The sequence below is a fragment of the Chiloscyllium plagiosum genome, unplaced genomic scaffold, assembly GCF_037043375.1.
Source record: "Chiloscyllium plagiosum isolate Xiang-an unplaced genomic scaffold, Cpla_swu_hap1 HiC_scaffold_8, whole genome shotgun sequence".
Lineage (NCBI taxonomy): Eukaryota > Metazoa > Chordata > Chondrichthyes > Orectolobiformes > Hemiscylliidae > Chiloscyllium > Chiloscyllium plagiosum.
Window position 1 is genome coordinate 2,306,834 of NW_028270146.1, and position 17,634 is coordinate 2,324,467.

Below are 17,634 nucleotides of genomic sequence, written 5' to 3' on the forward strand. Positions count from 1 at the left end.
TGCCATTGTTATTTACGCTAATAATTGAACCACTAGCAGAAGCTATACGGGCTAATCCTAATATAACGGCCGCGAGGAGTGGTACAGGTAAACATAAAACTACCCTTTATGCAGATGAAGTTCTTCTATTCCTCAGTAATCCTCTGAGGTCCGTACCTCGCTTAATCCAAGTTATTAATACATTTAGCGCATTCTCAGACTATAAAATTAATTTCTCAAAATCGGAGGCTATGCCAATGGGTGGCCTTGCTATGACACCCCACGTAGTGGACGGATCCCACTTTCCCTTTCGGTGGTCCCTGGAGGGTTTCTTATATTTAGGCATTTTTATTACCCCAGTATTTGGTCAGTTATACAAGGCTAACTTTGTACATTTACTGGAAAGGATAAGGCAGGACCTCCAGCGATGGGGAAACCTTCCAATTTCCTGGCTGGGTAGAATAGCACTAATTAAAATGAATGTCATGCCCCGTCTCCTATACCCTATGAGAATGCTTCCGGTGATGCTGCCGAGGCTGGCACTACGTAAATCATATGGCTGGTTGGGTTCCTTTATCTGGTATCATAGACGGCCCCTCATTAAGCTGAAGAAGCTACAGCTTCCACAGGCAAGGGGAGGATTGGACTTCCCAGATTTTAGGAAATATCAGTTAAGTTCCCTATTAAGCTACATAGCTGATTGGGTCTTGTCTGACCCGCAATCAATCTGGCTGAACATCGAGGCTTCTCAAGTAAAATGCCCACTTATTAACCTTTTATTTTCAGACAAGAGGAAAATCATTACGGATCACTGTAAAAACCCTATAATACTAAACACAATTAAAGCTTGGAATATAATGCGGCAAAATGAGGGCAACTCACATAAAACATCCCCCTATGCGCCGATAGTGGGAGCATGGGGATTCCAACCAGGGTTTACAGATGCCACTTTTAAACTCTGGAGATCCAGGGGTATCTCATGTCTAGGGGACCTATTTAAAGAAGGGGTCCTGATGTCTTTTGAACAGCTGGGTCAGAAATTCAGATTACCTAATGGAGACCTCTATCGATACTTCCAAATTCGAGACTATATACAGAAGAAGACTACGTTATTAGATAGTCTTTATAAATCAGATAAAGAATGTAGAGTACTACGACCAATGGGGGTATCCTCCATCAGTACTATTTATCATTTACTACATGATGAAGTATCGGGAGATATGGACAATCTGCTTAAAACATGGGATCAGGATTTGGGACTAGAAATCTCTATAGAAACGTGGAATGACATTTGGGAAAACGCCAGAAGAATTACCATATGTAACAGAACTCAGGCTATCCAGCTGAAGATACTTCATAGGGCCCATATAGCACCGGATTGATTGGCAAAATTTAAGGCAGGAGCATCTCCAATGTGTCCCAAATGTAAAATAGAGGTGGGCACTCTTGTACATTGCCTATGGACCTGTCATAAGATCCGTAGATACTGGACTAAAGTAGCAAGTGCCCTGACAGAAATTTTAGGAACGGAAATTAAAGTGGACCCTGTATCTCTCCTTTTGGGCTTTTCGAACTTACCCTCCCTGGATATGCACGGGAAGAGATTATTTTCTATTCTCTCTTTCTGTGCAAGGAAAAATATTTTGGTAAACTGGGTGGCTGAGGGCCCCCCGGACTTTCAAATTGGCACAAATTAATTATGGAATGTATTTCCCTTGACTTCCTTACAAATATGGTGCACCGAAAGACCGAATTATTTCATAAAATATGGCAGCCCTTCTTGAATTATATGAATACAGATATTTCGGCTATCCTAACAAGGGCTTTTATTTAATTGAGATGGCGAACCTGGCTGGTCCGGGGCCCCTTGGGAGAGGAATCCCCCACGAATACGGGTTTTGTTACATTTGATGTTAACACATTCCGAGCATGTATCTCACTACCCAATTTCTGTGTTATCCGCTGTTTTTTTTTCTTTCTCTTAGTTGAATAATGTAAGAGACTTAAATATACACTCTGGTTAGTTGTAGGTTAGATTAATAGTTAGTTGAGTTTTGTTTTTTTTTCTTGGTATTTTTCTTTTGTTAAATTTTGGTTATTATATATTTAAGATTTAATTGTATATCAATGTTTGTACTTGAGAGTTTTGTTTATTTTTATAAACTTGTAAAAATGTTAAATTTCTAATAAAAGTATCTATATAAAAAAAAGAATGGCACTGTCGAAGAATGCAGCAAAATATAGGTAGGTTGGAGAGGAGGACAGAGAAATAGCAGATGGAGTTCAATCTGGACAAATGCGAGGTGATGCATTTTGGAAATCCAATTCAAGAGTGAACTATATGGCAAATAGAAAACTCCTGGGGAAAACTGATATACAGAGAGATCTGGGTGTTCAGGTCCATTGTTCCCTGAAGGTGGTAACGCAGGTCGATAGAGTGGTCAAGAAGGCATACGGCATGCCTTCCTTCATTGGATGGGTTATTGAGTACAAGAGTTGGCAGGTCATGTTACAGTTGTATAAGACTTTGGTTCGGCCACATTTAGAATACTGCGTACAGTTCTGGTCACCACATTATCAAAAGGATGTGGACGCTTTGGAGAGGGTGCAAAGGAGGTTCACCAGGATGTTGCCTGGTATGGAGGGTGCTAGCTATGAAGAGAGATTGAATAGATTAGGATTATTTTCATTAGAAAGATGGAGGTTGATGAGGTACCTGATTAAAGTCTACAAAATCATGAGAGGTAAGACAGGATGGATAGTAAGAAGCTTTTTTCCAGAGCGGGGGGACTCAATGACTAGGGGTCACAAGTTCAAGGTGAGCGGAAAAGTTTAAGGGAGATATGGGTGGAAAGTTCTTTACGCAGAGGGTAGTGGGTGCCTGGAGTACATTGCCAGCGGAGGTGGTAGGGTGGTGAATGAGAGTGTCATTTAAGATGTATCTAGACAGATGCATGAATGGGCTGGGAGCAGAGGGAATCAGATCCTAAGAAAATAGATGACAGGTTTAGATACAGGGTCTGGATCGGTGCAGGTTTGGAGGGCCGAAGGGCCTGTTCCTGTGCTGTAATGTTCTTTGTCCTTTGTAAAAAGGAGTGGAACCACCCACAACTGATATATACATCGCTGCTGTACAAGCTTTTATACCCTCAGAAACTATTTGCTGGAATTAGTGGACAGGTATCTCATTCTAATTAGAACATAGAACATTACAGCGCAGTACAGGCCCTTTGGCCCTCTATGTTGCACCAACCTGTGAAAGCAATCTAAAGCCCACCTAACCCACACGATTCCATTATCATCCATATGTTTATCCAATGACCATTTAAATGCCCTTAAAGTTGGCGAGTCTACTACTGTTGCAAGCAGGGCATTCCATGCCCCTACTACTCTGAGAAAAGAAACTACCTCTGACATCTGTCCTATATCTATCACCTCCACCAGTTTAAAGCTATGGTCCCTCGTGCTAGCCATCACCATCCGAGGAAAAAGGCTCTCACTGTCCACCCTATCTAATCCTCTGGTCATCTTGCGTGTCTCAATTAAGTCACCTCTCAATCTTCACTCGAACAAAATCAGCCTTAAATCCCTCAGCCTTTCCTCATAAGACTTTAACTGTTCATTGATTAATTTGCATACATTAACCAGCCCTCCCTTTCAAACGCTGCTTGAGCAGTGATCATTTCAGATTTCTCGTGTTATTGAAAACCACATCCTCACATAATAAGTATTCTATAATAAGGTTGACACACTCTCAAAACAAACACAAATCCGACAGGCTAGTGAGAAACTCACACCTCCAATTTCATGTGAGATGCATCTCTGCACAACTCATTAATTTAAACAAACAAATCTGAGTGATAGACAGTCCCAGGATTGAAAAGCATAACCTATCAGTCAATTAGAGTTAGATTCTTTCTGACACATTCATTTCCCCAGCAGAGCTATGAGGAAGCAACCAGTCAGGCCAATTGAACAGGATTAAGTTAAATAAACATTTTCACATACCAGCCTTATCATACACATCCATTTGGTTAACTTTAACATACTCCTGCCTATTTTCTGAGGCATGCTGTCAACTGATTGACCGAAAGCAGTGGGAGAAGGGTGTGAGGGAGGCACACAAGATTGAAGAACACGAGTAACATGCACACGATTTGAACTGTTCAGGACAAACATCAATCTGACTCTGCCAACACTTGCAAGTCAGAGATGGTTCAATGCTTTTGATTCATGTGAAAAACTTAAAATGGAGTAATTGGGAACATTGGCAGCACTGTGTGCCATTTATTCACAGCACTCGAACACAAAATAAAATTAATTCATTTACAGTTTTAAAAATCAGAAAATATTGAAGTTTTATTGTGAGCAACTGATGTCTACCAATTGTTTAATTAATTAAGTACATCAGGATATTATCAACACATTCGCCACAGCAGTGGAATGCCATCTACTATAGATAATGAAACGGTCCTTTGTTTGAGGTGTATTTGCTCCAGACGCAGATAACCAGTCTTTATAAACCCACTGACTAACATTGCACACACATTTAGCAAACTGCAACAAGATGGTACAGTTTCCAGCTTATGCTATCCTGGGTCAACAGATTTAACCCACAGCCATTGTTCAACCTGGGGCTGCATTTTTTAAACACAAAAATTAGGTTCTTACCTGCAAAGCTTTCCATGGTGTCCCTTTTTTTGCAAGCAAATAAATAAAACACTAAAAATTATTCTGTACAATGTAACAAGAACAATTACGGCAATTAGTGATCACAATAAATGCAACAATTAAAAAGTGATTTTTAAAAATTTATTTAGCAGAACAGGATTTAGTAAGAAAAAGTTAAAAATTTAAACAGTAATCATTTACAGGCACAGAAAATAGAACTGGCCAGTAAATTAAAAGGAGACTGATACAGGAGAACCCTTTAACTCCTTTAATTACACCAAGTGTAAAGTAGGAAAATCAATTTTAGGTTAAAATGATGCGACAATACGGACAGAGTCTGGGGATCACAAAGAACAGCTGATGAAGAGATAATTTGCCAAATTAGACCATTATTTTTAATTCTTTCCCGTGGCTCATCTCAGGAAATATCAGTGTAGATTGCAAGGAATACTGCAGTTTTTGATTAAAATACTTAAAGATACAGCACCTTTTCTGCCAGGTAACAAACATTCATGATTTGGAGATGCCGGTGTTAGACTGGGGTGTACAAAGTTAAAAATCACACAATACCAGGTTATAGTCCAACAGGTTGAATTGGAAGCACACTAGCTTTCGGAGCGTCCGACTATCACCTGATGAAGGAGCGTCGGTCTGAAAGCTAGTGTACCTCCAATTGAACCTGTTGGACTATAACCTGGTGTTGTGTGATTTTTAACTTGGTAACAAATATTGGTCTTGTCAGCAATGCTCACAACACACAAACACAGTAAAAAGTCCCACATCCAGCACTTTAGTTAGATATTAGGAAGGCATTCTCAAGACCTTGGATGGAGAGGTGGGATCCCAGGAATAGCATATTTGTATTAAACAAAGAATAGTGGGTGCTAGAGATCTTAAACAAACAAAAACAGAAATTGCTCAAAAAGTCAGCAGATCTGGTAGCATCTGTGGAGAGAAAATAGAGTTAACATTTGAGTCCTGTAAAATGCTTTGAGTTCTGATGAAGGGTCACTGGACTGAAAAAGTTAACATTGTTCCTTTCTCCACAACTCTGCCAGACCTGCTGGGTTTCTCCAGTAATTTCTGTTGTTTGTTTATGAGCAAGAGAGAGAAGGACTACATGCAGTTATACAAACTACACACCACAGAAAAAGACCATTTAACTCAACCCAGAGGGTTCGGCTCATTTGAGCCTACACCCAACTTTTCTCCTCTAAATATATCATCGTAGCCGACTTCTCCCTCACAGAATCACAGAAAGTCAGCAGCAGGAGGAGGCCATTCAGCCATTCATGCCTGCTCTGCCATTCAATATGATTGCCCCTGATCATCTAGCTCAGTCCTCTGTTATGAGCTTTTCCCATGTCCTTTGAACCCTTTAACTCCATAAATTATATGTATCTCCTTCTAAAAACATCCAATCCTTCAGCCACAACCACTTTCAGTTGGAGATAATTTCACATGTTCACCATTCTCTGGGTGAGGAAATTGCTGCCCATCTCATCCTAAGACTGTAATCCCTGGTTCTAGACTCTCCTGTCTTCAGAACATCCTTCCACATTTACCCTGTCTAGTCCTATCAGAATTTTATGAATTTCCAACTTAGATCATCCCTCATCTTTCTGAAATCCAGTGAATATAATCCAAACTGACTCTACCCCCCATCATGTGTCATCCTGTCATCCCATGAATTAGTTTAGTGAACCTTCACTGCACTCCCTCCATTGCCAGAACAAGCTTCCTCTCATAAGGAGACAAAAACTGTACACAATACTCCAGATGTGGTCTCAACCAAGGCCCTGTATAACTGCAGCAACACATCCCTGCTCCTCAACTCGAATCCTCTTGCTATGAAGGCCAACATACCATTTACCTTCTTCACCACCTGTTGCACCTGTATACTTACCTTCAGCGACTGGTGTGTAAGGACACCCAGCACTCATTGCACATTCCACTCTCTCAATTTATAGCCATTCACATAAGAATCTGTCTTACTATTTTTGTTCCCCATGTGGATAATCTCACACTTATCCACATTAAACTGCATCTGCCATATACTTGCCCGCTCACTCAGCCTGTCCAAATCACATTGAGATATCTCTGCATCCTCTTCACAGAGAACCCGCCCACTCAGCTTTGTATCATCTGTAAGTTTGGAAATATTACTTTTATTTTCCTCATCTGAATCATTAATACCATAAAAACTATGAATAGCTTGGGTCCAAGCACTGAGTCCTACGGTACCCCACTAGTCACTGCCTGACACTGGGAAAAAGGCCTATTTATTCCTATTCTTTGTATCCCTCAAACACAATGTGCTTCCATTCACACATTAATCTCTTATGTAGGACTTTGTCACAAGTCCTCTGAAAATCCAAATAAACATCATTCACATTAACTTGCCCTTGATCAAATTTACTATTTACATCCTGAAGAATTCCAGCTGATTTGGCAAGCATGATCTCCCTTTTGTAAATCCATGCTCTATCTTATCCTGACACTATTTTCCAAAAGATAATTAAATCTTTCACAAATCGACACTGCCATTAACCCCACTACTGACATCAGGCTGACTGGTTTATAATCCTATGTTTTCTGTCTACCTCTCTTTTTAAATAGACATCTTACATTATCTACTCTCCAATCTGCAGGAACCGTTCCAGAGTCTATCAAATCTTGGAAGGTGACCACCAGTGCAGCCACTTCCTTAAGTACTCTGGGACATTGATTATCAGAGGGTGGGGATTTATCAACCTTCAATCCCATCATTTTTTCCCAACACCGTTTCCCTCCTAATACTGATTTCCTTCAGTTCCTCTTTCTCACTAAACCCTGTGTTCCCCAACATTTCTGGTAGGTCATTTGTTTCCTTCTTTGTGAACACAGAGCCCAAGTATGTATTTAGTTGGTCAGTTATTTCTTTGTTCCCCATTTATAAATTCCCCTGACTGCAATGGACCTACATTTGTCTTCAGTAATCTTTTTTTCTTCACATACCTACAGAAAGTTGTCAGTTTTTATGTTCCTATCTCTCTTACTCTATTTTCCATTCCCGTTTCTTAATCAATCCCTTTGTTCTCCTTTCCTGAATTTTAAACTGCTCCCACTCATCAGGTCTGTTTTTTTTCCCTGGACAATTTGTATGCCTCTTCTTTGAATCTATTTCCACTTTCCCTTGTAAGCCATGGTTTGGCCATCTTTCCCATTTTACTTTGTGCCAGACAGGAATGAACAACTAATGTTCCAGATTTCCCAGAATTAGTGTCAATTCCTCAGAAATCCCTCCTTCCTCGACCAGTTCTGTAGGCAAGTGTCCAATTGGTTGACCCTCCTGTTCTTATGCTCAGTAGCACATGACACTGGGAATAATCTGAGATTACTGCTCCAGCTCTTGCTTTTTAATTTCTTTCCTAATGCCCTGAAATCTGCCTTGAGGTCCTCATCCCTTTTCCTAAGCTGTTGGTACCAAAGTGGTCGATAACTGCTGGCAGATCTCCCTCCTCCAGAGGGAGGGCCTGTAGCGTTGTGAAGTACTGTACCATTCTGCCCCAGGAAAACCTTGTCTTTAGTGTAACGTTTATGTCCATGAGCATAATACTATAGGCAATAGATTACATTCACCACCCTCTTATGCTGGCAATATTGACAAAACACAGGTAAGAGTTGCCTAAAACAAGAATAGACTTTGGTAGATGTTGAAGTAGGAATTAAGATGAATACATTTGCCTACAAGACTGAAACATTATACAGAAATAGTCCTGCTCGATATATACAAGAGTTTGTGTATCAGGATGTTCAGAAGCTCAACCATTTTCATTTCAGCTGCCTTTGCAAGCTTCTGAAAATCAGACAGCGTGTCAAAATACCAGACACTGTGATGTTCAGTCAATTGGGCATGTCAAACATCCATACCAGAATGAAATGTTCACAACTGAGCTGCTCATCTCGCCAAACTGCCTGACATTCACTCATCACAGCAAATCCTCCATGGCGAGTCCAACTCTTGTCATGGTCAAGGAGGTTTTTCAAGAACACTCTCAAGACTTCACTCAGGAGCACTGCTATCAACGCAAAGTCCTGGGAGAAGGTCACTCAGAATTGCTGCAATCGGTAGTCAAATAAAAACAACCTGGTACAGCCTCCACCAGAAGCAAACATGTTTCAGAGGCAGTGAGAAGACACCAGGAAGAGGAAGTCCTGAGCCTGTGACTAAAGCAAAACTCAGTCATCTGTATCCTGTTATGTTTGCAGAATGTTCCAGGCATACATCAACCTGAGCAACCACCTTCGCACCAAGCAGAACTCTATCAGGACTCTGCAGAACAAGGTCATCTTCACCTTGAAGGATGAGCAAGTGTCCATCAATGTTTATGTAATTTTGTGCTCCTGTGTACACTTTCAATAGTGACAACTGCTTTCACAGATTGGCGAGAGGAGTCCATTGATTCAATAGTCTTTGTGTTTTTCCCTACAGTAAATCACTTAATGTACTTGAAGACTTAACACATCAGTAAAACAAAAAAAAAGCATTTGAGCAACGTACACTTTAGACAGGAAGAATAGAAAAAAACATAGAAAACAGAATAACATAAAGAAAGCAAAATACTGTGAATGCTGGAAATTTGAAACCAACACAGAGAATGCTGGAGAAATTCAGCAGGTCTGGCAACGTCTGTGGGACAGAAACAGAGTTAACGTTTCAGAATAAAGAAGAATTACACTGGACTTGAAATATTAACTCAGTTTCTGTCTTCACAGGTACCTGCTGAGTTTCTCCAGCACACTCTGTGCTTGTTCATGGTAAATATGATGCTTTGTGTATTTGTTTTTAGGACATCGGCAAGTGTCTTCAGACGTGAGAAACCCACCCTAATGACCCTGACAGCATCAACAGTTAACCACTCAATGTAGGAAAGAGGGTTTGAAGAAACCAGGTCAATGATAAGTTATCTTCCCCATGGAGAAGATAAGTCTGAAGGGTGAGTTGAAGGAGATCTTTAAGATATGATAGGAATTGATGGGGTAAATGACAGGAATTGATGGGGTAAATCTGTGGGACAGTCCAACAACTGGCAGTGCTGATGAGACAGTTTACTCAGAGTGTCAGTTGTTTGGCAACATACACTTTTACATGTTTTAGTCTGGAACCATGAATAGTGATGGCAGAGGCTGATATGTTTCTCAATCCCATTCTCCTGCCTTCTCCCTGTAACCCTTGAGCCCCTTAATCATTAAGAACCTGTCTATCTCTGTCTTAAATACATTCAATGACTTGGCCTCCACAGCCCTCTGTGGCAATGAGTTCCACAGAGTTATCACCCTCTGACTGATGAAATTCCTCCTCATCTCAGTTCGAAACGGTTGTCCCCCTTCACTCTGAGACTGTGGCCTCAGGTTCTCATCTCTCCTACATACGGAAACATCTTCTCCATGTCCACTCTATACAGGCCTCTCAGTGGTTCTTTAAGTTTCAATCAGATCCATTCATATCTCTAAACTCTGGGGGAGTACAGATCCAGAGTCCTCAACCACTCCTTGTGTGACAAGTCCTTCCTCCCCAGGATCACCTTCTCTGGACTCCTTCCTGAAGAAGGGCTAATGCCCGAAACGTCGATTCTCCTGTTCCCTAGATGCTGCCTGACCTGCTGCGCTTTTCCAGCAACACATTTCCTTCTCTGGACTCCCCCAAGGCCAGCCCAACCTTTCTTATTTATGGGGCCCAAAACTGCTCCCAATATTCCAAATGTGGTCTGACCAGAGCCTTATACAGCCTCAGCAGCACCTCCATGTTCTTGTATTCTAATCCTCTTGAAATGAATGTTAGCATTTGTCTTCCTAGCTGCCAACTGAACCTGTGTGTTAACCTTAAGAGAATCCTGAACTCGGACTTCCAAGTCCCTTTATGCTTTAGATTTCTGAAGCCCTTCCCCATTTAGAAGTCTACACCTCTATTTTTCCTACCAAAGTGCATAACCTCACACTTTCCCACATTGTTTTCCATCTGCCACTCCTTTACCCACTCTCCTGGTCTGTCCAAGCCCCTCTGTAGCCTCCTCATTTCCTCAACACTACCTGACCCTGCACCTACGTTTGTGTCACAGACCATCATTTCCATCACATGCCTGGTGCAGGCTGAGATTTGACCTGATTGGCTGAGATACAAACTGCCTTTCTTGGGCATCCACTCCTGGAGTTGGTCTGAAACTCAGAGCTATTGGCTCAGGAGGGGTTGCTACCAAGTGCATCACAAAATCTCTATTGTCCTGCAAGCAGAGGCTTAGAAACAAGTTAAAAATGAGTCACTAATAAAACCAACAGGGAATTTAAGAAAAGCTTCTTTATCCAGAAAAGTGGTTAGAACGTAGAGCTTGGTATCACATCGAGCATTAGAGGGAATAGCAGAGATGCATTCCAGATATGCACAGGAGCGTAGGACTTAGGAACAGAAATTGGTCACTTGACCTTTCAGCCTGCTTCATTTCTGGTCTGATTGTAGTTTCAATCCCAGGTTTCTGTCTGCCTTCATAATCTTTAGCAAAGGTTTTTTTAATGGGGTTTGATGAACTCGTGTATCATATGAAGACAACCTGCAACCTGGTTCTGTGGAACAGGTTTAGAGAGTTTGCGCAGCTTGTGGCCCATGTTCAGTTTTGCTCTTCTCTGATGGAATGCTGGAGAGATTCGGGAGATTCAATCAGAGGATTACAAATCTCTTCCTCAGTGAGTTATGACGCTCAGCCAATGAGCACATTCTAGACAGTGGTCAATAAATTATTTTGAACATAAATAAAATTAAGAAACATGTGGAGACGACAGAGAAGTAAAAGTGATACAGAACGTTTATGCATGATTTACTGATTGATGGAGCAAGTTCCAATGGCCACATAACCCTCTCCCTCTCATCAAAGGCAAAACATAATGAATATATGAATTAAAAGCAGGATTAGGCCATTCAGTCCTTCGAGCCCGCTCTACCATTCAACAGGATCAGAGCTGATCTGACTCCTCCACAGACCCACTTATCCTTGATAACCTTTAACTCCTTTATCTATTAAAAATCCATTCACTACTGCCTTAAAAATATTCAAAGACTGTTTTCATGAGGAAGGTTCCAAAGATTCACAATCCTCAGTGAGAAAAAAAAAGCAAGCTTTGAGAAAATTTGTAGCTCAGGTTGAGGTTCTGGATGTAGATTTACTCGCTGAGCTGGAAGGTTCATTTTCAAATGTTTCATCACCATACTAGGAAACATCTTCAGTGAGCCTCCGGATGAAGCACTGCTGATGTTTCCTGCTTTCTATTTATATGTTTGGGTTTCTTTAGGTAGGCGATGTCATTTCCTGTGGTGCTGTCATTTCCTATGGTGATGTCATTTCCTGTTCTTTTTCTCAGGGAGTGGTAGATGGGGTCCAAGTTAATTTTGTTTGTTGATAGAGGTCCGGTTGGAATGCCATGCTTCTAGGAATTCTCGTGCATGTCTCTGTTTGGCTTGTCCTAGGATGGATGTGTTATCCCAGTTGATGTTGTGTCCTTCCTCATCTGTATGTAAAGATACTAGTGAGAGAGGGTCATGTCGTTTTGTGGCTAGTTCATGTTCATGTATCCTAGTGGCTAGTTTTCTGCCTGTTTGTCCAATGTAGTGTTTGCTACAGATCTTGCACGGCATTTTATAAATGGCCCCTTGGCATCATGGTAACCCACAAACCCACCAACACACTAAAACAGCAGCTAATGATCTTGAAAGACTCTATATAACAACTAGCAAAACTAATGTCATCTACAAAATACCGTGCAAGAACTGTAACAAACACCACATTGGACAAACAGGCAGAAAACTAGCCATCAGGACACATGAACACCAACTAGCCACAAAACGACATGACACTCTCTCACTAGTATCCTTACACACAGATGAGGAAGGACACCACTTTGACTGGGACAACACATCCATCCTAGGACAAGCCAAACAGAGACACGCATGAGAATTCCTAGAATTCCATGACATTCCAACCAGAACTCTATCAACAAACAAAATTGACTTGGATCCCATTTACCACTGAAGATGTTACCTAGTATGGCGATGAAGCGTCTGACATTGAACCTTCCAGCACAGTGAGCAAACCTACATCCAGAAAAAAAAATCCTCAGTAGTTTTAATGTCTCTGAACGTGTTTTTGGGATCCTTAAGGGGGAGGGGGAGCAGCCCCAAGTGGTGGTCCACATCGGCACCAACGACATAGGCAGGAAGAGAGATGGGGATTTAAGGCAGAAATTCAGGGAGCTAGGATGGAAGCTTAGAACTAGGACAAACAGAGTTGTTGTCTCTTGTTTGTTGCCCGTGCCACGTGTTAGTGAGGCGAGGAATAGGGAGACAGAGGAGTTGAACACGTGGCTACAGGGATGGTGCAGGAGGGAGGGTTTTGGATTCTTGGATAATTGGGGCTCTTTCTGGTGTAGATGGGACCTCTATAAGCAGGATGGACTTCATCTGAACCAGAGGAGTACCAATATCCTGGGGGGGAAATTCGCTAAGGCTATTGGGGTGGGTTTAAACTAATCCAGCAGGGGGATGGGAACCAAAATTGTAGTTCGAGTATAGAAAAGGTTGAGAGTAGGGAGATCTGAAATCAAGTTTCAGGGACGCAAGATGGCACCGGCAAGCAGGAAGTTGGTTTGAAGTGTGTCTACTTCAATGCCAGGAGCATCCGGAATAAGGTGGGTGAACTTGCAGTATGGGTTGGTACCTAGGACTTCAATGTTGTGGCCATTTCAGAGACATGGATAGAGCAGGGACAGGAATGGTTGTTGCAGGTTCAAGGATTTAGATGTTTCAGTAAGAACAGAGAAGATGGCAAAAGAGGGGGAGGTGTGGCATTGTTAGTCAAGGACAGTATTACAGTTGCAGAAAGGATGTTTGGAGACTTATCAACTGAGGGAGTATGGGCTGAGGTTAGAAACAGAAAAGGAGAGGTTACCCTGTTGGGACTTTTCTATAGGCCTCTGAATAGTTCCAGAGATGGTGAGGAAAGGATAGCAAAGATGATTCTTGATAGGAGTGAAAGAGACAGGGTAGTTGTCATGGGGGACTTCAACTTTCCAAATATTGACAGGGAACACACTATAGTACGAGTACTATAGATGGGTCAGTTTTTGTCCAATGTGTGCAGGAGGGCTTCCTGACACAGTATGTAGACAGGCCTACAAGGGGCGAAGCCACATTAGATTTGGTACTGGGTAATGAGCCCGGCCAGATGTTAGACTTGGAAGTAGGTGAGCACTTTGGTGATAGCGATCACAATTCTGTTATGTTTACTTTAGTGATAGAAAGGGATAGGAGTATACCATTGGGCAAGAGTTACAGCTGGGGGAAAGGCAATTACGATGCGATTAGGCAAAATTTAGGAAGCATAGGATGGGGAAGGAAACTGCAGGGGATGGGCACATTAGAAATGTCGAGCGTATTCAAGGAAAAGCTCCTGTGTGTCCTAGATAAGTATGTACTGTCAGGCAGGGAGGAAGCTGTAGAGCACGGGAGCCTTCGTTTACGAAGAAAGTGGAATCTCTGGTCAAGAGGAAGAAGAAAGCTTATGTTCGGATGAGTTGTGAAGGCTCAGTTAGGGCACTTGAGGGTTACAAGGTGGCTAGGAAAGACCTAAAGAGAGAGCTTAGAAGAGCCAGGAGGAGACATGAGAAGTTGTTGGTGGATAGGATCAGGGTAAACCCTAAGGCTTTCTATAGGTATTTAAGGATTAAAAGAATGACAAGAGTAAGATTAGGGCCAATCAAGGATAGTAGTGGGAAGTTATGTGTGGAGTCAGAGGAGATAGGGGAAGCACTAAATGAATATTTTTCGACAGTATTCACTCTAGAAAACGACAATGTTGTCAAGGAGAATACTAAGATACAGGCTACTATAAGACCATAAGACATAGGAGTGGAAGTAAGGCCATTCGGCCCATCGAGTCCACTCTGCCATTCAATCATGGCTGATGGGCATTTCAACTCCACTTACCTGCATTCTCCCCGTAGCCCTTAATTCCTTGTGACATCAACAATTTATCAATCTCTGCCTTGAAGACATTTAGTGTCCCAGCCTCCACTGCACTCTGCGGCAATGAATTCCACAGGCCCACCACTCTCTGGCTGAAGAAATGTCTCTGTATTTGTGTTCTGAATTTACCCCATCTAATTCTAAGGCTGTGTCCACGGGTCCTAGTCTCCTCGCCTAACGGAAACAATTTCCTAGCGTCCACCCTTTCCAAGCCATGTATTATCTTGTAAGTTTCTAATAGATCTCCCCTTAATCTTCTAAACTCCAATGAATACAATCCCAGGATCCTCGGCCGTTCCTCGTATGTTAGACCTACCATTCCAGGGATCATCCGTGTGAATCTCCGCTGGGCACGCTCCAGTGCCAGTATGTCCTTCCTGAGGTGTGGGGACCAAAAGTGGACACAGTACTCCAAATGGGGCCTAACCAGAGCTTTATAAAGTCTCAGGAGCACAACGGTGCTTTTATATTCCAACCCTCTTGAGATAAATGACAACATTGCATTTGCTTTCTTAATCACGGACTCAACCTGCATGTTTACCTTTAGAGAATCCTCAACTAACACTCCCAGATCTCTTTGTACTTTGGCTTTATGAATTTTCTCACCGTTTAGAAAGTAGTCCATGCTTGTATTCTTTTTTCCAAAGTGCAAGACCTCGCATTTGTTCACATTGAATTCCATTAGCCATTTCCTGGACCACTCTCCCAAACTGTCTAGATCCTTCTGCAGCCTCCCCACTTCCTCAGTACTACCTGCCTGTCCACCTGACTTCGTATCATCGGCAAACTTCACTAGAATGCCCCCAGTCCCTTCATCCAGATCATTAATATATAACGTGAACAGCTGCGGCCCCAACACTGAACCCTGCGGGACACCGCTTGTCACCGGCTGCCATTCCGAAAAAGAACCTTTTATCCCAACTCTCTGCCTTCTGTCAGACAGCCAATCCTCAATCCATACCAGTAGCTCATCTCGAACACCATGGGCCCTCACCTTGCTCACCAGCCTCCCATGTGGCACCTTATCAAAGGCCTTTTGGAAGTCTAGATAGACCACATCCACTGGGTTTCCCCGGTCTAACCTACTTGTCACCTCTTCAAAGAATTCTAACAGGTTTGTCAGGCACGACCTCCCCTTACTAAATCCATGTTGACTTGTTCTAATCCGAGGAGAAAGTGAGGTCTGCAGATGCTGGAGATCAAAGTTGAAACTTTATTGCTGGAACAGCACAGCAGGTCAGGCAGCATCCAGGGAACAGGAGATTCGACGTTTCGGGCACAGGCCCTTCTTCAGGCACAGGCCCTTCTTTCCTGAAGAAGGGCCTGTGCCCGAAACGTCGAATCTCCTGTTCCCTGGATGCTGCCTGACCTGCTGTGCTGTTCCAGCAATAAAGTTTCAACCTTGTTCTAATCCGACCCTGCTCTTCCAAGAATTTAGAAACCTCATCTTTAATGATGGATTCTAGAATTTTACCAACAATCGAGATTAGGCTAATTGGCCTATAATTTTCTATCTTTTGTCTTGATCCTTTCTTGAACAAGGGGGTTACAACAGCGATCTTTCCAATCATCCGGGACTTTCCCTGACTCCAGTGACTTTTGAAAGATCTCAACCAATGCCTCCGCTATTTCCTCAGCCACCTCCCTCAGAACTCTAGGATGTAGCCCATCGGGGCCAGGAGATTTATCAATTTTAAGACCTTTTAGCTTTTCTAGCACTTTCTCTTTTGTAATGGCAACCATACTCAACTCAGCCCCCTGACTCCCTTTAATTGTTGGGATATTACTCATGTCTTCCACTGTGAAGACTGACGCAAAGTACTTATTAAGTTCTCCTGCTATTTCCTTATCTCCCATCACTAGGCTTCCAGCATCAGTTTGAAGTGGCCCAATGTCTACTTTTGCCTGTCGTTTGTTTCTTATGTATTGAAAGAAACTTTTACTATCATTTCTAATATTACTGGCTCGCCTATCTTCATATTTGATCTTCTCCTTCCTTATTTCTCTCTTTGTTATCCTCTCTTTGTTTTTGTAGCCTTCCCAATCTTCTGATTTCCCAGTGCTCTTGGCCACTTTATAGACTCTCTCTTTTTCTTTGATAGATTTCCTGACTTCCTTTGTCAGCCATGGCTGTCTAATCCCTTCCCGGATAATCTTCCTCTTCTTGGGGATGAACCTCTGTACAGTGTCCTCAATTTTACCCACAAACTCCTGCCATTTTTGCTCTACTGTCTTCCCCGCTAGGCTCTGCTTCCAGTCTATTTTCGTCAGTTCCTCTCTCATGCCCTCATAATTACCTTTATTTAACTGTAACACCATTACATCCGATTTTGCCTTCTCTCTTTCAAACTGCAGACTGAACACCATATTATGATCGTTGCTTCCTAAGTGTTCCCTTACTTTAAGATTTTTTATAAAGTCTGGTTCATTACATAGCACTAGGTCCAGAATAGCCTGCTCCCTTGTGGACTCCATGACAAGCTGTTCCAAAAAGCCATCCTGTAAGCATTCCATGAATTCCATTTCTTTGGATCCACTGGCAACATTATTTAGCCAGTCCACCTGCATATTGAAGTCTCCCATGATCACTGTGACCTTGCCTTTCTGACATGCCTTCTCTATTTCCCGGTACATGTTGCGCCCCTGGTCCTGACCACTGTTAGGACGTCTTTACAAAACTCCCATTATGGTTTTTTTGCCTTTGTGGTTCCTCAATTCCACGCACACAGACTCCACATCATCCGACGCTATGTCATTCAGTGCCATAGATTTAATTTTGTTCTTAACTAACAAGGCAACCCCGCCCCCTCTGCCCACCTCCCTGTCTTTTCGATAAGTTGAAAATCCTTGGATGTTTAACTGCCAGTCCTGACCCCCCTGTAACCACGTCTCTGTGATGCCTACCACATCATAATCATTCACGATGATCTGTG

At 42.3% G+C, this 17,634-nt stretch overlaps 1 protein-coding gene across 2 annotated transcripts in view; it reads right to left on the reverse strand.

Annotated features, from left to right (window-relative positions):
- flvcr2a (FLVCR choline and putative heme transporter 2a) overlaps positions 1–17,634 on the reverse strand; it is a 200,537-nt gene that overhangs the window by 106,227 nt on the left and 76,676 nt on the right. The window lies entirely within an intron of this gene.